Genomic DNA, 27984 nt, shown 5'->3' with positions numbered 1-27984 from the left:
CAGCATTACTTCTGCTGCGAAGGTGCTGGCTGCGTCCCACTTTTGTGCGGTCTCCAGCATGGTCGTGACCAGGTTGTCCACAGTGATAGGTCTGCCCATACTATCCTCCAGTTCCTGCCAGTTCGCTGAGAAACGTCCACACTCGAATATGATGTGATTGGCGTCCTCTACGATTCCTCTGCCGCACCAAGAACACTCGTCTGTGTTGTCGTGGCCGAATCGTTTCAAGTAGCTCCTGAAGCACCCGTGGCCTGATAGGAGCTGCGTTAAATAAAAGTTTGTATTACCATACTTGCGGTTTATCCAGGCTTCCATGTTTGGGAAAAGCCTATGCGTTCAGCGTCCTTTAGATGAGCGATCCCAACGTGCTTGCCATCGTGTGATGCAACGCATCCTTGCTGCAGTGCGAACCGAGTTTGCTGTGCTGTTTTCATTGTGAGCTCTATAGCAAACTACCGCTTCAGTTGGAAGTTCATTAAACGGGACCATCTCTGCGATAACCAGAGCCGCTTCGTCTGATACCGTCCGTAAGGCGCAGCTGACCCGTAGAGCGCTTAGGTAATATATAGAGTTTGCGCTGTTTCCACCTTTTTTCGGCTGCTGACTAACACTGGTTCAGTTTTATGAGCAGCCAGCTCAAGTCTAGCTGCTGCCAGCCATTGGTGTACACGGTCAATGCTGTGGTTGCACGATTCCTCTACGTCCTTCAGTTCCTTGCGACGACTACAAGGGCCACGTCATCCGCGAAGCCAATGATACTTGTATCGATCGGGAGTTTCAGTCGGAGGATGCCATCGTACATGATCTTCCCGAGGAGGGGTCCTAGAACTGAGCATTGGGGCACCCCAGCGGTCAGTTGATGTGTAGTGGGGCCGTCTGCGGTGTCGAATTGCAGCAGTCTTCCTCTAAAGTAGCTACGTATCGTCTCCTGAAGGTAGTATGGGACACGGAACGTTGACAGCACATCAAATTTTTTGTCCCACCTGGCTGTCTTATAGGCGTTTTAACATCTAGCGTGACGATGAGGCAGTACTTCTTTGTGCCGCTCTTCCATCTCGATCCTTGGATGGCGTTTGTTGCTATGCCGACCACTTTGTCCAAAGCGTCAACTGTCGAGTCTGCTTTGGTGAAGCCAAATTGACTTTGGACAAACCGCTATTATTGTCGACAGCTGCTTCAAGCCTGGTGCAGATTATCTTCTCTAGCACTTTGCCCAACGTGTCCTGGGGGAAAATCGGCCTGTATTATAATGGATCGCCTGGCGGCTTACCTGGCTTCGGTAACAGGAATAGCGTTTGGAGTTTCTATATCGTCAGCTCATCATCACTGAGACTTCGTCTATAAGCACCGGCGTGGCTGCTGCATAGCTCGATGGGCTGATAAGGAATAGCGTTTCCACAATTAACTTAAGCTCCCTTGGATCAGAAGGCTGCGGTTGCTTGCCGGCGTAGAGTCTTTTGACGACGGTTTTATATGCCTTGCATAGTTTCAGAAACCATTCTCGCTTACTTTCTCGTATGGACTTCTTAAGCAGTTTTCTGGCCCCTGATCCTCTGTCCATATTCTGGGGCAGTTGGTCTCTCGGTGTTCTCGGCATTTCGCCGACAGTCTGCTCTAAGAGCGCTTGAGCAGCTATGCAGTGGTTAGGGTTCAATTGGAGAAACCTTCACATTTCAGTTTTCGTACTGCCTCTCGGTACGCCGGACACTTGAAGCTGCCTTTAGCGTGGTCCGTTGGCTTTTTCGTGGCCTGCATCCCCGCATCTGTAGCATGCGCCTTTCAAGTCCTCTCCGCTGGTGCACTTCACAGCGATGTGCCCGAAGCCCTGGTATTTAAAGCATCGCCTTTGTTGGCCGATTGCAATCCTCACCTTAGCCATATCGACTAGCGTCCTGGCTTTTGGCTCAGTGATTTGATCGCTTCAATCGACAAGGAAGTCGTCTTTTGGGTCATCTTTACCTGCGCCGAGCACTTCTTCCTTCATCGCCAGCTCATCCAGGTCCCTGATCTTAACCTGGGACGTGTCGGTCAGCGTTCTTACAATTGCCCAGTCGCCCAAGGCCTTACCCACAGCTTCTTGCACCTCGTTTGCGGTGTGCTCCGGCTTCCTATTGAGGTGCAGCAGGAGATCGCCCTTCGTAGTCTTGCAAATGCCCTGTACTTCGCCACTTAGGTGCTTGAGAGCCGGGTCGCATTTAACGAGCCTGAGCATGCCGGCATAAGAACAGTCGCCCACTTCGTTTACTGTAATGGCGTCGGCTCTGGGACGCTTCTGCGTTCGCTTGCGTCCGTTGACAGCTGTCCAGCTCTCAGTGTTGCCTTTCTGACCAGATGGGTTAGAGTTGGCAGCGGTTGGCTTCGGGTGCGTAAGCATCTCCTGCTTCGTTGGGTTTTGACCCAGCTGTTTAGCCTTATTGGAGGGTGTTCTGCGCTGCTTAGGCATGCCAACCCTCGGCTGTTTGGGTGTGCTTGCGTCATTTTGGGCTCCGAGCTTCGTTGGGCGCGTCTTTAGCACGTTCGGCTCACCGCGTCTGGCTAAAGACGGCATCGTTTGCGCCTCGTCGCACTTCGTTTCCGGCGCACAGAGTTTAAGCGCCACGTTCTGAAGATTTCCTGCTTTCGCGAGTTCCTCTCGCATTAGCCCGTTAATGTGGCGTTGTCCGCTGAAGCGTCTAGGTCTATTCCCTGTCTATGCATTGTTTTGTTAGTGGTAGTACCCAAAAATTACGGCGCAAGTGTTAAATTCAATTTCGCATAGTGGTCAACTATCGCAACTTAAACCAAGTCAGGGTGTCAGACTGATTCCCAAAGCCAAATCTTGATTAGGAAGATTCCAATATTTCACAAGCTTGGATTTGGCCAAAGGATTTCATAAAATTCGAATGGATGAACAATCCATTAAGAAAATTGCTTTTAGGTCTACCTAGTTTACCTAGATGATATAATTATTTTCTCAACTTCTTTACAAGAGCATCTTGTGAGCCTTCGCAAGCTTTTTGAATAGCTTAAAGAAGCAGATTTAATGATTCAATTAAAAATATGTGAGTTAGGAATGAAACAAACTTTCTAGATCATGTTATTAAAGAATTTAGCCTGTTCAGAAAAAACTCAGAAAAAGCTGGGCCCATAGATTAGAGAATATAAACACAACAACTAACAGCATTTCTTGGACTATACGGGTTTTACCGAAAGAATAACGCTTCCAACGAAGCAGACCACATACTGGCGAGTCCCAACTTTAATAAAGAGTTGGTTTTAACGACCGACGCTAGCGATAATGCTGTAAATACCATTCTATCACAAACTAGTAAGCCAATATGTATGTTTGGCAGGTGTGAAGTCTGCAAAGCACATACCCCTACGAACGGTAGGCAGCCTATTGCTAACGGCCGAAAAGCTGCAGACGACTCATGTCACAGTGGAAGCCGTCCTTAATTCCAGGCCCCTGGGAAAATGAGCGAGGACCTAAGCGATGGCGAAGCTCTAACACCAGGCCACCCACTTGTGGGAGGCTCATTGAGGGCTCTGCCAGCAGAGCGACACCCGGACCAGCAGAGTCTCACCTGCTTGAATCGATGGCGAGCTGTCTCGTTGCTCAAGCAACAGTTTTTGAGGCACTCAGGAAAGGACGGCGTCGTTAGAGTGGCAGAAATAAGGACGGCCAGTGGTGGAAAATTTAAAAGGCCGATCCACAAGTTGTCTCGGCTACCCGCTGAATGAAGCCCCATGAGCTTCATGGTGGCCGGTGTTGGAGCAGATCCGTGCATTGCTTCAAAAAATGAATTTAAAACTTGAAGTCTAGTGTAAGTTAGGTTTAGGGATTATTCAACCCAAACCTTACTAGCTTTAATCATTTGATAAAAATATACGAGTGTACACTAGAAATTAATAAATTATTATCAATATCAAACTCATACTCCGATTACTCATATCCTGTATGTTTACAAAACAATGCAACTAAGATTGCACTTTTAACTAACATTGAAACAAAATAGGCAATGTGACTCAAAAAAAAAAAGAAAGTCAATTCAAAACTATAACATACTCTGTATTAGTAATAATCATAATATTCATTTTCATCTATTTAATGCTGGTTTTGGCGAAATTTCAATTTTATAAATACCTGTTTGAGCGGAGCGAGAGCGCAAAATTAATCAGTCGCTTTGGGAGCGAATAGCAAAGCGATAAGCACGAAATGCATAATCTGCCTATTAAAGCCACCAAAAGTTCGTTATTTAATTATTTAAAATAATATAATTTTTCATGGCGCCCCCGGGTGGACAGTTTCAAAAGACAATTTGATAAATAAACAAGCTGTGGCTCGCGATTGCATTTAAATTCAAATTCAAATTATATCACGTCGGCCGAGACCAATAATAATTATCTGTCCTGCTGTCATCAGGAGATGCCAAGGAAAGTAGCTTCCAAAGTGGAACGTCCGGAACAGCAGGTACTGCGCTAAAAATTGAAAGCCCAACTCTATTGGCTTGGTTGCTCTAATGATGCCAACGCTTTCAATTCTTGGCAAATATGTAAAGTAGTTGTGCATAATTAAAATTGCATTCACTTACTAACCGCTTTGGAGATTCATATATTAATTTAAGTATTTATGCGATTTAGTGTATTCAGCCAATTCTAGTTAGTGTCAAAAATTAATTGTCATCACAATTTTATTTCGCTTAGTAGTTGTCGTTTTTCCCTCTTGCCGTCACTCGCTACCACTGTCCGAGACCAAGCGTTTGTATACGCAATACACGCATACATACACGTACATATCAAGCCAGCTGCAGTCCGTTTATTTTCGTTCCGCTTTGTGCTAAGCGGTGGCTGTGCAATTGATGTTGTATCCATTTTCGTTAGCGCGTTTCGGTCAAGAGACGCTCGCTCCCCTACGCTTTATTGATCAAGCATATCACTTTTTTGAATTCGTTTGGAAAATTCGATTTTAATTTAAATTAATAATTATTAAATCGAATTTAGAGTCAAATATAGCTACTAAGGAAAGTTTTGACGATTCAAAAAAGAAACGCAATATGTAATTTAAAAGCATAATGCTCAAATAATAAAGGGTAAATTAAACCTAGAATCTACAGAGTTACAATGTTGATTAGAAATGCTGGCTTTACATATATGTAGATACAGCGTTAAAATATCAGACTCAAGTAGAAACCTTTGACCCAGATTATGAGTATCGTGCCGAGCTCAAAGAACTCTGTATAACGACAAAAGCTCGTCTAAGGTCCGTTATCAAGACATTAAGTCCTGCAACGCCTTCAGGCATACCCGTTGCGGCTCTACGCACACGTCTTCCACGTCTGGCACTTCTTAAGTTTAGCGGAAAAGACTCAGGGCTTAAGAATTTTATTAGCCTGTTCGAAACACTTGTTCTCATAGCCTGTATGTTTACAAAATAATGCAACTAAGATTGCACTTTTAACTAACATTGAAACATGGTAAGCAATGTGACTCAAACCAAAAAAAAAAGTCAATTCAAAAATATAACATACTCTGTATTAGTAATAATCATAACCATCGACTTCACATGCTATGCATGCAAATGTGTCTGATAGTGTAATCCTAGCTACCGCAGTCGTTAGCGTTAAATCGAGAAGTGGCGAGTTCCTTTTGGCTCGAGCTTTACTTGATTCTGGATAACAAATTAATTTTGTAACAGACGAGCTAGCACAACGATTGCAGCTGCGTAGAGAAGAGGCTAGTATCAGCTTACTTGGGATTGCTCAATGCAATACTCAAGTAAGAAACAAGAGTTCTCGTTAGATTTGTGGATTTTAAAGACCATTTTGGGTTACCAGCCTGACAATACGGTCAATGTCAGTAGTTGGAAAATACCTGAGAACCTGCAACTGGCTGATCCACATTTTCACAAGCCACAGAAGATCGACATGCTCATCGGAGCTGTGACGTTCTTTGAGCTTCTGTCTATCGGTCAGATTAAACAAGGTCCGATTGTCTTGTTGGCTGGATTATCTCAGGGCGTTACACGCCGTCAAGTCATGAGAAGGCTCATGCTGTTAATCTGAGTTGCCAGTCTAAAATAACCTTCTAATGGTTGGACCGACCATTTAAGAGGAGCTATATTTTACTCTGTTTCGATTTAGACTCCACAAATACGCATTGACTGCTGACATCAAAAAGATGTATAGGCAGGTCATGGAACTCATCTGACTCTTTGAGGTCCTTCAGGTTAAACACTGTAACTTACGGCACTGCGCCTGCCCAGTTTTTGGCTATACGGTGTTTAACAAAGCTATGCGAGATGAGCGAGTCGTCATACCCTAAAGCTGCTGACTTTATCAGGCACGACTTTTATGTCGATGATTTACTGATTTGTGCTGGAGGCGTAGAGAATCTTCAGACAATTAAGTCTGCAGTGTCGCAAATACTTCAAAGCGTAGGTTTCGAACTAACCAAATGGTTTTTGAATTCTCCTGACTTCCCCGTAACAAACGCAGCCAAGCCGATAACGATTTCAGAGTCTGACACAACCAAAACAGTTAGCGTGTTGTGATTGCCGAATGAAGATGCCTTTCAATTCAAGCTAGACGATTCACTCATGGGTCTTAGAGGGACAAAACGGAACATTCTCTCGGTGACATCGCGGCTACTTGACCCACTTGGCCTGTTAAGCCCTCTGATAATCAAGGCAAAAATCCTACTCCAAGAGCTTTGGCTTCAGAAATTAGACTGGGATGAATCTTTCCCTCAGAGTTTGGATAACTCGTGGCAGCAATTAAAATCTACTTTGATTCAGTTGCAACGAATAAAGATACCACGATACGTGTTTAGAGAGCCATCTTCACTGATCGAAATACATGGTTTTGCCGATGCCTTAATAAGAGCGTCTGGCGCATGCGTATATATCCGCAGCCATACTGCAGAAGCTTATCGTATTTCGTTGTTGACATCCAAATCTAGAGTAGCCCCCCTCAAGACGAAGACTCTTCGTCGACTTGCGTTGTGCGCGGCTCACCTTCTTGCAGATCTTTGTCATCGAGTCAGAAATCTCATAAGATAACCAATTGAACAGACGGCTCTTTGGTCTGATTCTGAAGTCACGCTTCATTGGATTCGGTCACATCCTTCGTCTTTGGCAACATTTGTGTCGAATCGAATCGCTGAAATCCAAGAATGGACAGAGAAAGCTGAATGACGCCATGTACCTACAAAGCAAAACCCATCAGATATTGTTTCAAGAGGCTGCGATGTTGATGAGTTACTTGCGTCGATGTGGTTCGATGGGCCGTCATTTTTAAAGGAACCAAGAGAATCCTGTTGTGCTATGGTAGCTATGGTAGACCGACTAGATATCTTGGAAACTATCGATTTTCTCATCGCATGTCCGGCTGCTGAGAGTGTTTGCTTATGTGTTCCGCTTCAATCAAAAATCTAAAAATCGAGAATTACAATTTGAGAGTATCCCTACGGCGCTCGAAAGGAAAGAAGCTTTCGAGAAAATAGTTGAAGTCATCCAACGAGTTGAATTTAAAGATGATATAGATAGAGTTCGAAAGGGCACACGCGTGGGTCATAGCCTGCAGCGTCTCAATCCATTTATAAATGAGTATAATGGATCTTGGTGGTCCATTTCATTGTTGCGAGTAGGGGGACGACTTGTAAATGCTCCTATATCATATGATGCCAAGTTTCCGATACTTTAAAAAAAAATATCGCAATTCGCTAGAAGCTTTATTAGATACCTGCATTTGACGAATTTTTATGCTGGTTTAAGAGCACTCGTGAGTCTTCTTCGTGAGCGACAGTGAGATCATGTATCCGTTGCTTTAAATGCAAACCTCGTATGCTAACACAACGTATGGGAAAGTTACCAGCAGATCGACTCCGAGCGCTCCGCCCACTATCTATCTGTGGCGTCGATTTTTGTGGCCCAATTAGCACGACCTTTCGAATGCGTGGAAAGCCTACGTATAAGTCGTGCATAGCATTATTTGTTTCCTTCGCCTCCAAAGCTGTTCACTTAGAACTAGTATCTGACTTATCCACTTATACATTTTTAATGGCTTTTCAAAGGCTCGTCGGCCGTCGAGGAGTCCCACAGACCGTCCATTGCGACAACGCGACGAACTTCGTCGGAGCAAGTCGCGGGTGTGAGTTTGCGTTCATACCGCCAAGAGCTCCTTACTTCGCGGGGTGTGTGGGAGGCAGGTGTGAAGTCTGCAAAGCACATACCCCTACGAACGGTAGGCAGCCTATTGCTAACGGCCGAAAAGCTGCAGACGACTCATGTCACAGTGGAAGCCGTCCTTAATTCCAGGCCCCTGGGAAAATGAGCGAGGACCTAAGCGATGGCGAAGCTCTAACACCAGGCCACCCACTTGTGGGAGGCTCATTGAGGGCACTGCCAGCAGAGCGACACCCGGACCAGCAGAGTCTCACCTGCTTGAATCGATGGCGAGCTGTCTCGTTGCTCAAGCAACAGTTTTTGAGGCACTCAGGAAAGGACGGCGTCGTTAGAGTGGCAGAAATAAGGACGGCCAGTGGTGGAAAATTTAAAAGGCCGATCCACAAGTTGTCTCGGCTACCCGCTGAATGAAGCCCCATGAGCTTCATGGTGGCCGGTGTTGGAGCAGATCCGTGCATTGCTTCAAAAAATGAATTTAAAACTTGAAGTCTAGTGTAAGTTAGGTTTAGGGATTATTCAACCCAAACCTTACTAGCTTTAATCATTTGATAAAAATATACGAGTGTACACTAGAAATTAATAAATTATTATCAATATCAAACTCATACTCCGATTACCCATATCCTGTATGTTTACAAAACAATGCAACTAAGATTGCACTTTTAACTAACATTGAAACAAAATAGGCAATGTGACTCAAAAAAAAAAAGAAAGTCAATTCAAAACTATAACATACTCTGTATTAGTAATAATCATAATATTCATTTTCATCTATTTAATGCTGGTTTTGGCGAAATTTCAATTTTATAAATACCTGTTTGAGCGGAGCGAGAGCGCAAAATTAATCAGTCGCTTTGGGAGCGAATAGCAAAGCGATAAGCACGAAATGCATAATCTGCCTATTAAAGCCACCAAAAGTTCGTTATTTAATTATTTAAAATAATATAATTTTTCATGGCGCCCCCGGGTGGACAGTTTCAAAAGACAATTTGATAAATAAACAAGCTGTGGCTCGCGATTGCATTTAAATTCAAATTCAAATTATATCACGTCGGCCGAGACCAATAATAATTATCTGTCCTGCTGTCATCAGGAGATGCCAAGGAAAGTAGCTTCCAAAGTGGAACGTCCGGAACAGCAGGTACTGCGCTAAAAATTGAAAGCCCAACTCTATTGGCTTGGTTGCTCTAATGATGCCAACGCTTTCAATTCTTGGCAAATATGTAAAGTAGTTGTGCATAATTAAAATTGCATTCACTTACTAACCGCTTTGGAGATTCATATATTAATTTAAGTTTTTATGCAATTTAGTGTATTCAGCCAATTCTAGTTAGTGTCAAAAATTAATTGTCATCACAATTTTATTTCGCTTAGTAGTTGTCGTTTTTCCCTCTTGCAACCACTGTCCGAGACCAAGCGTTTGTATACGCAGTACACGCGTACATACACGTACATAGCAAGCCAGCTGCAGTCCGTTTATTTTCGTTCCGCTTTGTGCTAAGCGGTGGCTGTGCAATTGATGTTGTATCCATTTTCGTTAGCGGGTTTCGGTCAAGAGACGCTCGCTCCCCTACGCTTTATTGATCAAGCATATCACTTTTTTGAATTCGTTTGGAAAATTCAATTTTAATTTAAATTAATAATTATTAAATCGAATTTAGAGTCAAATATAGCTACTAAGGAAAGTTTTGACGATTCAAAAAAGAAACGCAATATGTAATTTAAAAGCATAATGCTCAAATAATAAAGGGTAAATTAAACCTAGAATCTACAGAGTTACAATGTTGATTAGAAATGCTGGCTTTACATATATGTAGATACAGCGTTAAAATATCAGACTCAAGTAGAAACCTTTGACCCAGATAATGAGTATCGTGCCGAGCTCAAAGAACTCTGTATAACGACAAAAGCTCGTCTAAGGTCCGTTATCAAGACATTAAGTCCTGCAACGCCTTCAGGCATACCCGTTGCGGCTCTACGCACACGTCTTCCACATCTGGCACTTCTTAAGTTTAGCGGAAAAGACTCAGGGCTTAAGAATTTTATTAGCCTGTTCGAAACACTTGTTCATAGCGATCATGCGATCCCGAGCATAGAGAAATTCAATCTTCTGATCTAGGTACTGTTAGAGCGTTTTAAGTCACCGAGGACAATTATTATATATTATAATAGCATTAGATAGCCTAAAGAGAGTATACGACAATCAATGTCTAATATTTAATGAAAATATTTCAGCTTTCTTTAGCCTGCCAAAAATAACGCAACCTTTTGAGGCATCATTAAGATCATCAATGATCGATACTGTCTCTGCTATCTATGTCTCGCTGCTGTCAATAGGTGATGAGAAAAAAATTTCTAACGCGGCTCTCATTCACCTCGTTATGAACAAAGTTGACTCAATGAGCAGACGAAAATGTGAGGATCAACTCGATTATGCAATCTTTCCATAATGGAGTGAATGTAAAACATCCTTGAATCGCAGGTATCAACACCTTTCTGATGAAGAATCTGAAGAATGCTTCGTCCGATGGCCCTAAGCCAGACTCAAAGGCTGTTTCCAAAAACATTAATCGAGATTCGTTTTCATGTTCTATGGCTAGTGTAACAAACGATCAGGTGACCCCAAAATGTTTATATTGCGGCTCCAAAAGCCATTCGATATTGAATTGCTCAGCATTACCGCATTATCAGTACAGCAGCTGTTTGATTTCGCTAAGGCAGATCTTGTATGCATCAATTGTCTCCAGTAGCGGCACACTGTTGCCAAATGTAAGGCAAATAAGTGCAGAGTATGCCGTCGTTCTCATAACACACTGTTGCATAGATACTCTGCTGTTTCTAACACTCGTGCGTTACCACCACCCCTTGACTCCGCACAGGATCAACCATCGACTTCACATGCTATGCATGCGAATGTGTCTGGTAGTATAATCCTAGCTACCGCAGTCGTTAGCGTTAAAACGAGAAGTGGCGAGATCCTTTTGGCTCGAGCTTTACTCGATTCTGGTTCACAAATTAATATTGTAACAGACGAGCTAGCACAACGATTGCAGCTGCGTAGAGTAGAGGATAGTATCAGCTGTTTTCTGTGCAGCTATTTTAATTAGTTTTTTTCTCATTAAGACTTAATTGTTGGTGGGATTGGTGAGTAGAGGCGGCGGCAAGTTGTGCGGTTGGTTGCGAGTTCGAACCCTGCCAAAGGAAGAATTTTTTTTTACTTTAATTTTTCTTTATTACTACTAACGCAAACGAGCGCATAGCGCGAGCTGCATTTGGTGTTGGATGAGAAGGGTTCAGGGATTTTCTAGTCGGGAGCTCCCGACTAGAACCTCTTACTTGTTTTTTATTTATTTATTAATGTATAATCGCAATTGCAATGCTGTTGATAGAATTCAAAGCAGACGCGCATGAATGTGTGTGTAAATGAATACAGAAATTCTTGGAATTTGCGCTTGCTGCCCCAAACTCGAGGCTAGCAATAACATGCTTTATTTAATAACTTCTGTGTTTCTTAACCGATCTTAATGAAATTATCTATTTCATATTGTACTATAGAATATTCGTGTATTATCAAAAAGTCAATTGCATTTAAATTGTGGCTTATATTGGTGGGCAGCGTAAATTGGTAATTTTAGTTGATTTTAGTTGCGGGGAGGTGGCGAAAGGTATAATATGAAAGCAACTTGATATATATATACTGTTATAAAAGATACATGTCAAGTTTGGCGACTTTTGCTCATATTAATTACAAAAATTGCTCAAAAAACAGGTTTTCGATATCGATTTTTATCGATTACTTGGAAACGGGGCAAGTTATCGAATACCGGAAACAAACTCGATCTGCGTTTTGACGACAGACGGACGGACAGACGGACATGGCCAGATCGACTCGGCTGTTGATGCTGATCAAGAATATATATACTTTATGGGGTCGGAGATCCTTCCTTCTGCCTTTTACATACATTTGCACAAATACATTTTAGCCTTTTTACCCATTTTCAATGGGTTTAGGGTTTAAAAAAAAACAACAAAAAATGGGTTTAGGGTTTAAAAAAAAAATGGGATTGGTCATGATGAGCCCCAGAAAACTAAAAAAATTATTTTTTTACCAGCAAAAGCCAAAGCAGTGAATAACAAACATATATACATATTTTGATGTAGTTATGCATGCATAATTCAGACAAGTAAGAAGTTCTAGTCGGGAGCTCCCGACTAGGGGATACCCTGGACCCTCTTATTCCAACACCAACGCGCTCGTTCGCTTTAGTTGTAATAAAGTTAAATAAAAAAAAGTTTCCTTGGCAGGGTTCGAACTCGCAGCTGACTGTATTACTTGCTGCCGTCGCTACCCAATAGACACACCAATAATTAAATCTTAATGAGTAAAAAACGAATTAAAATAGCAGCAGAGAAAACAATACAATCGCAATTGCAATGCTGTTGATAGAATTCAAAGCAGACGCGCATGAATACAGAAATTCTTAGAATTTGCGCTTCTGCCGCTGATACAAGGAAAGTCAAAACACGTTTTCTTTAATAATTGTGTTTCTTAACCGATTTTGATGAAATTTTCGACAGTACATATAATTGTGATATAGAATATTTGTGTATTCTCAAAAAGTCAATTGCATATAAATTGTGGCTTAAATTAGTGGGCAGCACAAGTTGGATTATTGACTGTGGTGGTAGCGAGGAGGTGGCGATAGGTCTAAAATGAATGATACTTGATATATATATATATATATATACAATTCTAGATGCAACAATTCAAATTTGGTGACTCTAGCTCATAATTTTTTTTAAAATGGCTCAAAAAAAGGCATTTCGATATCGATTTTTATCGAATACTTGAAAACGGGCTAAGTTATCGAATATCGGAAATACTCGGAAAAACTCGATCTGCGCGGGCACTAGGAGGACCTACAGCTAAAATTTCAAGTCTCTAGCTCTTATAGGTTCTGAGATCCTTGCGTTCATACATACGGACGGACGGACGGATAAATTTTACAGGAAAAGTTAAGAATAAAATAATTTTTTCACAAAGCGCATCTTATGCGTTCCAATGTTAAGAAAATAGGACACATAGATTGATTTCACTTTTGTTTTTGAACAGTGTATGCTCGAGAGAAGTTCTTGTCTCAGCCAATGGCGTGCGAGCCCCTCAGTTTTTATACCCTGAACCCATTGATAATGGGTAACAAGGCTAAAATGCATTTGTATGTAACAGGCAGAACACAAGCATATCCAATCCCATAAAGTATATATATTCTTGATCAGCAGCAAAAGCGAGCCGACTTAGCCATGTCCGTCTTTCTGCCCGTCTGTCCATCCGTCCGTGTGTACGAATGCAGTGATCTCAGAATCTATAAGCGCTAGAGACTTGAATGTATGTCCTCTTAGTGGCCACGCAGCATAAGTTTGTTTCCGATAATCGATAACTTGCCCCATTTCCAAGTAATCGATCAAAATCGATATCGAAATCGTGTTTTTTGAGCGAATCTCTTAGGTTTTTAGAGCTTTTAGAATAGTTTATATATATCAAGTATCTTTAATTTTATAGCTTTTGCCACTACCACCACATATCTTTTAATCAAGTAAAAAAACCAACATGTATTACCCACCTATTAGGCCACAATTTAAAGGTAATTGTCTGTTAGAGAATACAGGAATATTCTATAGTATAATAATATCTGCTGTTGAAAATTTCATCAGGGTCGGTTGAGAAACGCAGAAGTTATTAAAGAAAATGTGTTTTGGCTGCACACGTCGTTTGGGCAGCTAGCGCAAATTTTTCAGAATTTATGTACACATTTTAAAGTAGTGTTTTTAGCCAGGTTTGTAGAACTCAGTCTACCCGGGTCCTTGTACAAGGAATTTGTAGTCTGCCGAGACGCGGTGCTAGAAGGGGGTAGGGAGAGGCTGGGATCGCTCCGCCGCAGAGTATAAGAAATGCTTATTTGTTTGGCTGGCTCGAGGTCCGGACCTCAATGTTGGCTACCCGCCTCTTACGTACGCCTTCGCGCGCCAAGGTCACGATATTGGGCGAAACGAACTTGACGACCCGATAAGTGTCGTCAAACTTCGGCGCCAGTTTTGCTGCGAACCCATCGAACGCCTTAGATAGCTAATGTTGGCGTGGCCATACCGATGCAAATTATGGTGCCTCCCCTGGTCCCAAAAAGCACGCTTTAGGTTGTGACGGATGTTGTCAAATACTTCTCTCAGACGTCCGGCCTTCTTCCCTGACGTTTGGTGGACAGTGGCGGAGCTGGGCGCAACCTTGTCGTACAGGGCCGCCGGAAGGCGAGGCTCGCGGCCTTGTACTCGCCTTGGGGGGGTATCCGGTCGAATCGGCCACGCTCGTGTTCACAGCTAGCATCTCGTCCGATGAACTTTGATGCTCTTCAATGAACACGGCGATCATTGTCTTGACCGTCCGATTTCTCCGATATGTGGGGTTTTCCTGAGGGCAGTACGGTCCCGTGAATTGCACCTCGACGTCGATGGAACTCAGTAATGTCTTGAACGAGCGGCTATTGAACTGCACCCCGTTATCGTATATGTAGGTGCTCTTCTGTGGCCTTGCTCAAAGGGGACCACTTCCACCCACTTATTGAACGCGTGCTTTGAGGATGGCCAGAGGATGGCCCTAGGTAGCGTCATCTGGCGCGTCAAGATCTGCCTGGCCGGTCTCACTTGATCCACTTTGAACTTTTGGCACACTTCGCAAGATATCACATGTCGTGCGGCATCCCTGGCCAATAGTACTTTTGCAGGTCGGGATACCGTCTTCCTCACATCTTGATGGCCCGCCGTAGCGGCATTGTGACATTCCTGCATGCCGATGGCTGCAGGCGACGCACGATTTTCACGGGAGTTGGAGTTGGCCGTTCTCGACAGCATAGTCCTGGTACTTTTCTGGCTCCTTGGTAATTGGCTTACAGAATGCATGTGGTCCATCCGCAGGGGGGCTGCTCTTCCACGGCGTGACCGCATGCCTCTAATGACTGCCTGGATAGCGCTACCACGTACAGTTTCCCTTTTCGGTACTGCACGTCAAACTGGAACTGCTCCAACTCTAGGGCCCATCGAGCGATCCTTACAGACGGACACTCTTTCGAATCGAGACATTTGATGTGGTCGCCATGTGGTCGATGATGAAGTCGAACCGATATCTCTCCAAATAACACCTTAACTTACGAATAGACCATACTATGGGCAGACACTCCTTTTCCGTGGCCGAATAATTGGCCTCGAGAGCTTCCTACTGGCATCAGCAATGACTCTTTCTTCTTCGTCGATGGTCCGAGTAAGGACAGCGCCAAGGCCCTGGTCGCTCACGTCCGTCTGTAGCACGAACTTCTTGCTGAAGTCGGGGCAGGCGAGGATCGGCGCTGTTGTAAGTCGCACCTTGAGTTGCTCCAACGCGGCCTTCTGTTCCACGTCCCATGACCATGCCTTCCCTTTCATCAGGAGATCGGTCATCGGCTGCACGACCGATGCGAAGTTTGGCACGAATCGTCGATACAACGATGCCATTCCCAGGCACTGTTGCAGCTCCTTGCAGTTAGACGAAGCCGTTAACCTCTGTGTGGCCAGCTCTTTTGCAGGATCCATGTGAATTCCCTAATCGCTCACCACATGCCCAAAGTACTTACTAGTCTCCTCTATTGGTATTTGCCAGTATCCTTGCTTTAAGTCCAACATAAATATATAGCGTGCGTGTCGTAAATGCTCCAGTATGTGATTTATCCGAGGTATTGGGGATGTATCTGGGAACGAATGCGCGTTGCCTATAATCGATGCACATTCGCCATTCCCCAGTCTTCTTCATTACAAGCACGATCGGCGCACTACATTTGTTCATCGATGACTCACTGCATATTACGATACGTGGTTGGCTATATGGGATACGCCCTCCAGCCCCTCGAATCGTGCCAGCTCTTCCTTCAGAAATACTTGAACACCAGGCTCCAGGTCTGCTGACCAGACATCCTCACTGTCCGGACTACCCATTCCAGACCCTTCGCCCCCACTAGCCTCGTGGCGGGCTCCCGCGACCGTGTTCTCCCCCGTGGCTAACTCGCCTGCTAGCATGCTCGTGGGATCCACCCTTCCAAGCTTCGCGCTCTTTGGTGCTGATCCACACGCGGGCTTTGAATCCCGCCTCCGCTAACCTCTGTCGTCGCCTGTCTCTTCTTCCCTTCCCCTCATCAAGCCACCAATACGCTCCCGTTTCGGTATTCCTACTGGCACCCTGGACATACCTTTATTGCCCGACCGCGCCTCCAGGACTCTCTCCCTTATCGTCGCGACGACACACCCCCCTCGACTCGCATTACGTTTACTGGTTCCGTTGGCGTTGTCGTCCAGATGCTAACTGTCCGGGTGTCGCCGCTGATCGTTTCCCTGAGCCGGTCGCCTACAACACTCATGGCTGCTCACCCCTCTATCGCCGCATTGCTCACAGAAAATGGCCTGGGGACTGGGACATTCCCTCCGAAAATGACCCTCTTACGCGCATGGATGATATATATTAGACGCCACCTGGCCGGTGCCCCTGGTTCTGTTGGTGGCCTCTCTTCGTTGCATCAGCAACGGCCTGGGGATTGTTTTACCGGAAGCCGTCCCGATAACCAGCTGTAGATCTATTCTAAACTGGTTGTCCAGCACGTTTGTCGATGTGACCATACTACTAGCCGAGATCGTGAACCTGGCGAATACTGTTGACCCTGTTATCCTATCCCCTCGTATCCGACGGCTAACTGTATGAGCTTGGGTAACGACGAGAATCCGTGTCTCCGCACATACATTTTTTATTCCGGGGCTGCATTTTCGTAATATCTGCTAAATTCGCTCTCTCAGGGCTGTAGCCAGCATGGTGCATTAATGCCCACAGGTCCACCACATACAGTTTAAACCCTTCCCCATCTCCTCTAGACGCGGCAAGAAAAATTCTAAAAACCCTTCCTTAAACGGCCTTGACGCGTCCCGTAGCCCGCTCGTCATGAAACACCGCGCGGCTTCGCCGACCATAGTTTCCCCATCGAATAGCATACCCAACTTCCTGACTTTTTCTGGTACGATGAAGTGTACCCTCGTTTCCGTTGGTGGGCGAGCTGGCGTTAATAGGGCGCCCTCGGCAAAACGAGATGTGCCCGACTCATTTATTTTATCGCCCGTATCGCGAGCTTTATAGCTCGGGACCGTCGGAACCTCGAGCAGGCCGGGTGTGTTTAGGCGTGGGCCGGAATACGACTCGGACGTGGACTTCCTATCCCAGTCAGTGGCTTCGGGTTCGGGCTGGGCCTTATGTTCCGGTGGTCGCGTATATTTGGCCTTCAACTCGGCTAGCCGAGTCCATATTTTGGCCGAGTGCGACCCCCGGAAACAAAGTTTAGTAACTGGCGACCCTCGCTCAGCCCTAAATCACGAGCAATCGTCTCCAATTCCTCCTTTCAACGTAGGTGGATCCACTGTACTCCCACCCCAGGATTTGGGCACTCACTCACCCGTATCCATCCTCTTTCGACTTTCGCTTTTCGTTCTTAATACCTGGAGTTCAGCTTTTTTCTTTTTTTTCCTGTTTACTCTTTGAGTTACATTTGTTTTAATTTCTATTATCTACGTTTATTCTATTAAATTGTTAATCTTTGTTATTTATCTTATACCGCGCTTTTTATTTCTTGTTCAATATTTATTTTATAAAATATTTATTTTATTTGATTATTAATCTTTATTATTTATTTTATATTTCATTTTTATTTAACATTTGTGACACAGTTCATGTTCGTTTTCCTTATGTTCGTTTATTAATCACTTTCGTGGAACACCCAAAAAAAAAATTAACCAATAAATAAAAATTAAATTTTAATTAAACCTTAAGATTCGTTATTCGATATTTTCTTTGCTTATACGCACTTTCAACATTGGCTTAATTCTTTACCGCTTTTTTTTTATATGTCGGGTCACTTCACTCCGTGATTAATTTTTCTTAATGGTTTCGATTTTTTTGAATATAAAAAAAAATTAAAAAATAAACTTCCAGGCAATCGTCTCGTTGTAACCACTCATTAAGAATGGCTAAAAGTCGTACAATGTATTTGTTCCCTATATTCATGCAAAATCTTATTTACATCGGACTAATAAATTATACAGCTTTCATAGGAGCGATCGGTCGAAAATTAAGTTGTATGAAATAATTTTTGTTTTTCAATGCCATACTCGGCATTAACTATTTTCCCTGTGCCTTTCAGGTACGGGTAAAGCTCTATGAGCATTATGAAAAGGTTGGGTCTGCAAGAGTATTAAATCTTCGGTGTGCCGAAGATATCCCTTCTTTCTCGTTTTATTAACTTTTATTGTCGCTTTAGCAAACGTGCTCATAGCACGAGCTAGATTTGGTGTTGGTAGAAGAGTGTTAAGCGTATTTTAGTCGGGTACTCGTAATAAACTTCTCGCTTTTGCCGAATGTTTCACTTTGGCCAGCGTAGTTAAAATAGGCAATAATTTAAAACTTAAAGAAAAAAAAAAACAATTGGATCGTTGAGATAAATTTTGAGATAAAGCACTTACCTCCAAAAACTTGACATTTTAATGCCACAACGTCACCTTCGCTGTAGGGGCCAACAACTGTTGAACGTTCAACATTAGCACTGTCACGAATGACAACTTGCTTGGGAGGTGCTATAATTAAAATGTTTATGAGTTAATTTTGATAGATGTTTCAAATAATTATTATGTTGCAGTCAAATACACTCGCAAGCTGCCAAATTTGAATACCCTGAATCCATTGGAAATGGGAACAGGATAACTTGCCCCGTTTCCAAGCAATCGATAAAAATCGACATCGGCAGCTAGCGCAAATAACAAGAATTTCTGTATACATGTTAAGGCTCGTCGTCCATCCTCCATCAACAGCATTGCAATTGCGTATGTATTGTACACATACACACGTGCTGATATTTTAATTCCGACTAGTAGACACCCTCAACCCCATTTTTACAAACACCTTATGCAACTCGCGCTACGAGCTCGTTTGTTTTAGAAGTAATACAAATAAATTAAAACAAGTAAGTGACTCTAGTCGGGAGTGCCCGACTATCAGATTGCCAAAACTCTCTTATAAAAACATCAAATGCAGCTCGGGCTATGGGCGTGTTTGCTTCAGCATTCATAAAAAATTTGTAAAAAATTTAAAATTATAATTGGAATCGACTCTGGTCCGACCGCACTACCTGCCACGAAAAACATGTAAAAGGTTCTAGTCGGGAGCTCCCGATACCCTGATCCCTCTTATTCCAACACCAAATGCAGCTCGCGCTATGCGCTCTTTTGCATTAGTAGTAATAAAGATAAATAAAAAAAAAAATTCCCTTGGCAGGGTTCGAACTCGCAACTGACCGCATTACTTGCTGCCCTCTCTACGCAACAGCCACTCCAGCCAAAAAAAAAATAGTCTCCTTATCAGGGTTCGAACTCGTTACTGATCTCGCTGCTTTCCGCCGCCTCTACTCAACAGCCACACCAACAATTAAGTCTTTGTTACGGAACTGCTTGTTTCTCAGTGGGCCGCGCCGGCTGGCTCATCGGATTCTCTGGCCCGCAGTCCGCACAATCGATAACAACTAAGCTGCACGTCTGTAGCAAAACAGACTCACACAACACTATTCAAAAATGAACCACATAATCGATAACACAATCATTCGGATCTGCTAACTCATGAACAAAATAAACAGCTGCGACAACTATGAAAATGTAAACAAGCAATGGTGAGACTCTCAATATAAATTAACAAAAAACACTATTTATCCACTTTACTTTTCCAAATTGGGTCCCGGTTCCGGACCCAGCGTACCCGCTCTACCATGAGACGATCACCTTCACTCGTCTCCCTCGTTTTGGCCACTTGTCGGCCTATGTTAGCCCGTGTCGGCTGTCATGCCCCCTCTCCCCATCAATGTGAGACTTAGCCGGACATTTCTCTCTTCAATATGTGCGTATTATTGGTTGCATTCCTTATGATTATTAACAATTAATGTTTCTTATCTCTATTCTAATTTGTAAGGTGTCTCCATTCAGATAATTCAGTTTTCATGCACGTGAACATTTCTTCTCCAGGTGTGTATTAATGTTGCATATACTTATGATTATGGACAATGTGTATTAATTTCTAAATTTTTTTCTTATCTTATAGAATTCATTTTTTTATTTTAACAGCACTAAATGGAACAGACGGCGAAACACTGCAAAGTTATTGCTTGTCGCCGCAAAAAGAGACAAGCAAAGAAGCAATTTTGAGGCAATCGTTGCGCCGATTAGGAACAATGTGCCCACACAAATACTTAGTACTGGGTATGTCACGATAACCAGTCGTGCAACAGGTAGGTGATATATATATATGTATTAAATCGCTTAATTCTACCTTACCCAACCTAAAGAGCTCTCTGGGGGGTGGTAAGGGGCGATATAAATGGGTAATTCAAATTAGGTATGTATGTGAGTATAGTTCGCGCAACTGTTAAATTTTAAACTTTTATATTTTACAGGCGCACACGCATCACCTTTGGAGTTTTCCCTCACTGTTCGCACTCTAAAGTGAAGCTTGGCGTAAGTGCCTATGTATATATACATGAATATAATTTATAAGCAAAAAAAAATAAATTTAACAACGAAAAAAAAATCTGCTCTTTTTCAGGGAGTACAATCAGTAGTCTTCGTCTGACTCTGCCAAGGACTCGAACGAAGAGGGGCAAAATGGAACAGACTCACTCGGAGGGTGTGGGCGTGGTCTCGCCTGTGGCCGCTTCTTCGCTGTTGGATCTCGGTCGTTGGTGGCTCGCCTCGTCGCTTTCAGGGTTGCGCCGACGCTTGGCTGGCGGCGTCGTGGATATGGCTGGTGTGCGCCGCTGATATAGCTGGTGTGTGCCGCAGAGCCGAATCCTGGCCTTTGGGATGTTTCGTGGGCTTCTCTGGTGCGAGAGCTGGTCCCTTCGTTGCCGGAGCCGTTTATTTTGCTAATAGTCCTTTGATTTTTACTGGTTCGTCTCTTGTCGCACTTAAGTTTTAAGTCTCTTTTATTTTATATATTTAGTGACTTGAATGGTTTAATTTACATATATTTATTAAATTGCAAAAAAATAAAACTCAAGATTTTTTTTGTTTGTTAAGTTTTTTTGCTACTACGCGCCGGCTGAACTTGCCGGATGGAAAAATTCGAATCTTTTTGAACCGACGTGCAAAACTATAATTTTATGCTCACTTCGAGCTGGCACGCCCGCCGTTGACCGCTGATCAAATCGAACTCCCGGCTGTACATTTGGGCAGCAACATCGGTGCCGAATTTCGGCACACGCATACATTTGCGAAGCAGGCACCGTTGCTGCCCATCTGCACAGCTGCATTTTTTTTTGGGTCAACGGCCCAAATGAAGGCCAAGGGCATATCCAAGGGCATGCGATCCACTCTCCTTATAGTCTCTTTAAGAGCGAATCGGGCGGCCAATAGCAATCGTCGCTTTTGGCGCCGTGGATCGCAAGCCTGGCGTTGCCACCCTTCAAAAAATTGGGCTCCGCTGTGGGCCCATCTTCACCCCCCATACACTGACCATATGACAAAAAGATTTTGGCGTGGCCGATAATATCGCACGCAACCAACTAAGCAAATCCTCGATGCTGCCGATAACGTCAAATGCAACATCACCACGCAGATTATTGTAACGACATGAACGACCGTTACAAGGAATCTGCGTGCGCATTTCCTCGATTGACCAAGCCGGCTAATAAGGATGCCCAACGTAGGCCACACCCACGACCCTGTTCTACACCCGTCCTTCGCATGGAACACTCCCAAGGGCTTCCCTTTTAATTTCGTTATCGTCCGCCTCCGGCGGAAAATCACCAGCTCTTCGGTCCTCCACCCAGAAGTTTCGGTTGTTGGCGCTGCGCCCGTTCCTAACCTGAGGACTCCCGACAAACCTCGGTCTGGGTGGTGTATCCCTCTTCCTACGCGCACCTTGTCTATGTGGTTTCGGCGGTACCGACGGTGAATACGCTCCGCTCTGGAGCTCTTCGTCATATGGGAAGGCACCTGTTTCCGCGTCCGGTGCGATGTGTCTTGGTGTCACCGGCTCCGAATCTGGCTCTCTGGCGTGGGTATCCAACGGTCTGAGCACGTCGATCATGTCCTAAATCATCTCTAAGAAACCCGATCGCAACTCATCTCGGATGGACTCGCTGATGCCAGATGGTAGAGCCTGCAGATAGGTCTGGTGAGCTTGTGCAATTGCCGCGTTCACTGCCGACCTGATTACTGAATCGATTGTTGGTTCTGGGAACTCTAGACTCCCTAGAGGTCCCTTCGCCGGGATCTCTTTCTTCGGAACTCCCCGTTCCTCAGCCATAATTGACTCCTAACCGCAAGGCAATAACCTAACTTTTAATAGCAATGAATTTTAATGATCTTACCGACCCTTACCACTATTTATAAATTAAAAGATGATTACACCAAATTCCCTATCGACGACAAATCTTGCTAATATTTACCTAAATTTATATAAATGGATACATAAATAAATAAATAACCACAATATTATCTATCGCCGACAAAAATAAATCACTTTCACTAACAGATGTTACAAATAATAATAACTGAAGAATTAAATAAATATCGACAACAAAACCAACTCACAACAATAATATTCCATACTTTAATTACGTTTCAAATTATTTGGGGGAGAGAAGACAAAATCCTAACACAGGCTAACTAATCTACGCATAATCTGGACAGTGGACAACATTTAAGCATTCGTCAAATGCTCAGTTCGTCAGTGTGACTGACGAACAGCATCCAAGGAACGCTACCTTGAAGGCTATTTGGTTTCTGTCGCACTTCTGGGAACCTTTAGGCATGCTGTGTGACAGGTGCGGCGCAGGATTGAATCGATATCGTCCTGGGTCACCTGGCTCCGAAGCTCATTTAACTACGGCCAGCACACACCAAACGTTAACACAGAGTAGGACAAAACAAATAGAAAACATTAAACAAACTCTAGTAAAACCTACCCTAATATCACATTCTATCACAAGTTATTTTGTCGTGGCGGCTACCACCAGGCTACGATAAACGGTCGCGAACGTTTCGCCAACATGCGAACGTGACTTACCGTTATCAACCACTACAAGAAAACTTCTCATGTTAATGGATATTCTCTACTTCCGTCGTGCTTCTCGGATTCCACTACACGCTGCGCGATTATGAGCTACCTACTCGAGCCACATAAGACTTCAGCGGTGTGGATCCTGAAGCCAAGGGAGTCCTTATCTCTGTACCTTCATTTATATCTTATTTATTTTTCTTTGATTACACACCGACTTCAAAGAAGCCGAGTGCTTCTTCAATTTGGGCGCCATATTGTTACGGAACTGCTTGTTTCTCAGTGGGCCGCGCCGGCTGGCTCATCGGATTCTCTGGGTGTAGTCCCATCCCTGGCCTGCAGTCCGCACAATCGATAACAAAGCTACACGTCTGTAGCAAAACAGACTCACACAACACTATTCAAAAATGAACCACATGATCGATAACCAATATTCGGAACTGCTAACTCATGAACAAAATAAACAGCTGTAACAACAAGCAAATGTAAACAACAAAGGTGAGACGCTCAATATAAATTAACAAAAAAACATAATTTATCCACTTTACTCTTCCAGATCGGGTCCCGGTTCCGGACCCAGCGTACCTTACCTGAGACGATCACCGCCTCGATCTCGTCTCCCTCATTTTGGCCACTAGCTGGCCTGCATCACCCGTGTCGGCTGTTATGTCCCCTCTCCCCGTCAAATGAGACTTAGCCGGACATTTCTCTCTTCAGTAGCTGCGTATAATTGGTTGCATTCCTTATAATTATTAACAATTAATGTTTCTTATTTCTTTCTGTTTTACAAGGTATCTCCATTCAGTTATTTACGTTATAATGCACGTGAACGTTTCTGCACCAGGGGCGTATAATTGTTGCATATACTTGTGATTATGGACAATGTGTATTAATTTCTAAAATTTCACTTATCTTACAGAATGCATTTTAATTTAACAACCTTAAGTGGAACGAGCGACGAAACACTGCAAAGTTATTGCCAGGCGCCGCAAAAACGAAAACAAGAAGGCAATTATGAGGCAATCGTTGCACCGATTTAAAAACAGTGTACCCACGCAAATACTTATAACCGGGTATGTCACGATAATCAGTCGTGCAACAGGTAGGTGATATATATATATATATTAAATCGCTTAATTCTACCTTTCCCTACCTAAAGAGCTCTCTGGAGGTGGTAAGGGGCGATAGAAAGGGTTAATTCAAGTTGGGTATGTATGTGAGTATCATTCGCGCAAGTACCAAATTTTAAACTTGTATATTTTTTAGGCGCATATGCATAACCTTTGGAGTTTTTCCTCACTGTTCGCACTCTAAAGTGGAGCTTGGCGTACGTGCCTATGTATATATATATATATAATTTACAAACAAAAAAACTCAATTTAACAACTGCAAAAAAATCTGCTCTCTTTCAGGGAGCACAATCAGGAGTCTACGTCTGACTCTGCCAATGACTCGGGCGAGGAGGGGCGAAATGGAAGAGACTCACTTGCAGGATGGGGGCGTGGTCTCGCCTGTGGCCGATTCTTCGCCGTGGGTTGTTTTTATTTATTAAGTGTCTTAGGGTTTTTATGTGATCATCACGTGTCGCGCTTAAGTTGTAAGTCTTTCTAATTTTTGCATATTTTGACACAATGTTTAAATTTCGATTTTATTAATAAACGGCAAGGCTTCCCTTAGAAATTCGTTATCGTCCGCCTCCGGCGGAAAATCACCAGCTCTTCGGTCCTCCACCCGGAAGTTTCGGTTGTTGGCGCTGCGCCCGTTCCTAGCCTGAGGACTCCCGACAAACCACGGTCTGGGGGCTGTATTCCTCTTCCTACGCGCGCCTTGTCTGTGTGATTTCGGCGGTACCGACGGTGAATACGTTCCGCTCTGGAGCCCTTCGTCATACGGAATGGCAGCTGTTTCCGGAACCGGAGCGATGTGTCTTGATGCCACCGGCTCCGAATCGTGCTCTCTGGCGTGGGTCCCCAACGGTCTGAGCACGTTGATGATGTCCTTCATCATCTCTAGGAAGCCCTTTCGCCTCATCTCGAATGGACTCGCTGATGCCAGATGGCAGAGCATGCAAATATGTTTGGTGGGCTTGTGCAATTTCCGCGTTCACTGCCGACCTGCTTACGGAATCGATGGGTGGTTTTGGGCACCCTAGGTTCCCTAGATGCCTCTTCGCCGGGATCTCTCACTCGGGAACTCCCCGTTTCTCAGCCATGAATGACTCCTAACCACAAGGCACTAACCTAACTTTTAATAACACTAATACATATTAATCTTACCGACCACTACAACTATTTATAAATGAGTAGATAATTACACCAAATTCCCTATCGACAACACTCTTGCTAATATTTACCTAAATTTAAAAAAATGGATACATAAATAAATAAATAACCACAATATTCACTATCGCCAACAAAAATAACTCACTAACACTAACAAATCTTACAAATAATAATAACTGAAGAATTAAAAAAATATCGACAGCAAAAATAACTCACAAAAATAATTTTCCATATTTTAATTAAGTTTCATATAATTTGAGGGAGAGAAAACAAATCCTAACACAGGCTAACTTGTCTACGCATAATCTGGACAGTGGACAATATTTAAGCATTCGTCGAATGCTCAGTTCGTCAGTTTGACTGACGAGCGGCATTCAAGGAACGCTACCTTGAAGTCTATTTGGCTTCTGTCGCACTTCTGGGAACCTTTGGGGCATGCTGTGTGACAGGTGCGGCGCAGGATCGAATCTATATCGTCCTGGGTCACCTGTATCCGAAGCTCACGCAACAACGTCCAGCACACACCAAACGTAAACACAGAGTGGGGACAAAACAAATAGTAAACAGTAAACAAACTCTAACAAGACCTACCCTAATACCACATTTTATCACAGGTTATATTGTCATGGCGGCTACCACCAGGCTACGATGGAAGGTCGCGAACGTTCGCCAACATGCGATCGTGACTTACCGCCATCAACCGCGACAAGAAAACTCCCCATGTTAATGGACACCATGGCAAGATCCGTCTCCGTCCCTCTACTGGTCATTCTTGGGGTGCGAACGTGACTTACCGAAATCAACCACGACAAGAAAAACTTCTCATGTTTTTGGATATTCTGATATTCTCTACTTCCGTCGTGCTTCTCGGATTCCACTACATGCTGCGCGATTATGAGCCACCTTCGCGTGCCACATAAGACTTCAGCTGTGTGGATCCTAAAGCCAAGGGAGACTCTTTCTGTACCTTCATTGATATTTTATTTATCTTTTTTTTTTGATTTCTACACCGACTTCAAAGAAGCCGAGTGCTTCTTCAAATATGGGCACCATATTGTTACGGAACTGCTTGGTACTCAGTGGGCCGCGCCGGCTGGCTCATCGGTTTCTCTGGGTGTACTCCCATCCCTGGTCCACAGTCCACACAATCGATATCAACAAAAGTATAACGTCTGTAGCAAAACCTACCTATACAACACTATTCAAAATGCACCCCATAATCGATCAACAATGCAACACTAACAGCTGTAACAACAAGCAAATGTAAACAACAAAGGTGAGACGCTCAATATAAATTAACAAAAAAACATAATTTATCCACTTTACTCTTCCAGATCGGGTCCCGGTTCCGGACCCAGCGTACCTTACCTGAGACGATCACCGCCTCGATCTCGTCTCCCTCATTTTGGCCACTAGCTGGCCTGCATCACCCGTGTCGGCTGTTATGTCCCCTCTCCCCGTCAAATGAGACTTAGCCGGACATTTCTCTCTTCAGTAGGTGCGTATAATTGGTTGCATTCCTTATAATTATTAACAATTAATGTTTCTTATTTCTTTCTGTTTTACAAGGTATCTCCATTCAGTTATTTACGTTATAATGCACGTGAACGTTTCTGCACCAGGGGCGTATAATTGTTGCATATACTTGTGATTATGGACAATGTGTATTAATTTCTAAATATTTCACTTATCTTACAGAATGCATTTTTATTTAACAACCTTAAATGGAACAGGCGACGAAACACTGCAAAGTTATTGCCAGGCGCCGCAAAAACGAAAACAAGAAGGCAATTATAGAGGCAATCGTTGCACCGATTTAAAAACAGTGTACCCACGCAAATACTTATAACCGGGTATGTCACGATAATCAGTCGTGCAACAGGTAGGTGATATAGATCTGTATTAAATCGCTTAATTCTACCTTACCCTACCTAAAGAGCTCTCTGGGGGTGGTAAGGGGCGATATAAGTGGGTAATTCCAATTAGGTAAGTATGTGAGCATAGTTCGCGCAAGTGTTAATTTTAAATTTTTATATTTTACAGGCGCATATGCATCACCTTTGGAGTTTCCCTCACCGTTCGCACTCTAAAGTGAAGCTCGGCGTAAGTGCCTATGTATGTATAGATATAATTTATAACCAAAAAAAAAAACTAAATTTAACGACAAAACAAAAATCTGCTCTTTTTCAGGGAGTACAATCAGGAGTCTATCTGACTCTGCCAAGGGCTCGAACGAGGAGGGGCAAAATGGAACGGACTCACTCGGAGGATGTGGGCGTGTCTTGCCTGTGGCCTCTTCTTCGTTGTTGGAGCCCGGTCGTTGGTGGCTCGTCTCGTCGCCTTCAGGGTTGCGCCGACGCTTGGTTGGCGGCGTCGCGGATATGGCT

At 43.7% G+C, this 27984-nt stretch overlaps 1 long non-coding RNA gene across 1 annotated transcript; it reads left to right on the top strand.

Moving 5' to 3' along the window:
• The first annotated feature begins 20182 nt into the window (after positions 1-20182).
• On the top strand, positions 20183-21134 carry LOC135429182 (uncharacterized). The gene is made up of 4 exons (XR_010436382.1): positions 20183-20281; positions 20358-20544; positions 20602-20770; positions 20859-21134. It is a non-coding gene; the product is annotated as an uncharacterized LOC135429182 (long non-coding RNA).
• The last annotated feature ends 6850 nt before the right edge of the window (positions 21135-27984 follow it).

This window comes from Drosophila montana, unplaced genomic scaffold (assembly GCF_035044405.1).
Source record: "Drosophila montana isolate Dmon_TW-CO22-7 unplaced genomic scaffold, ASM3504440v1 contig_2618_1, whole genome shotgun sequence".
Lineage (NCBI taxonomy): Eukaryota > Metazoa > Arthropoda > Insecta > Diptera > Drosophilidae > Drosophila > Drosophila montana.
This window is presented reverse-complemented; position numbering and strand designations above follow the sequence as displayed.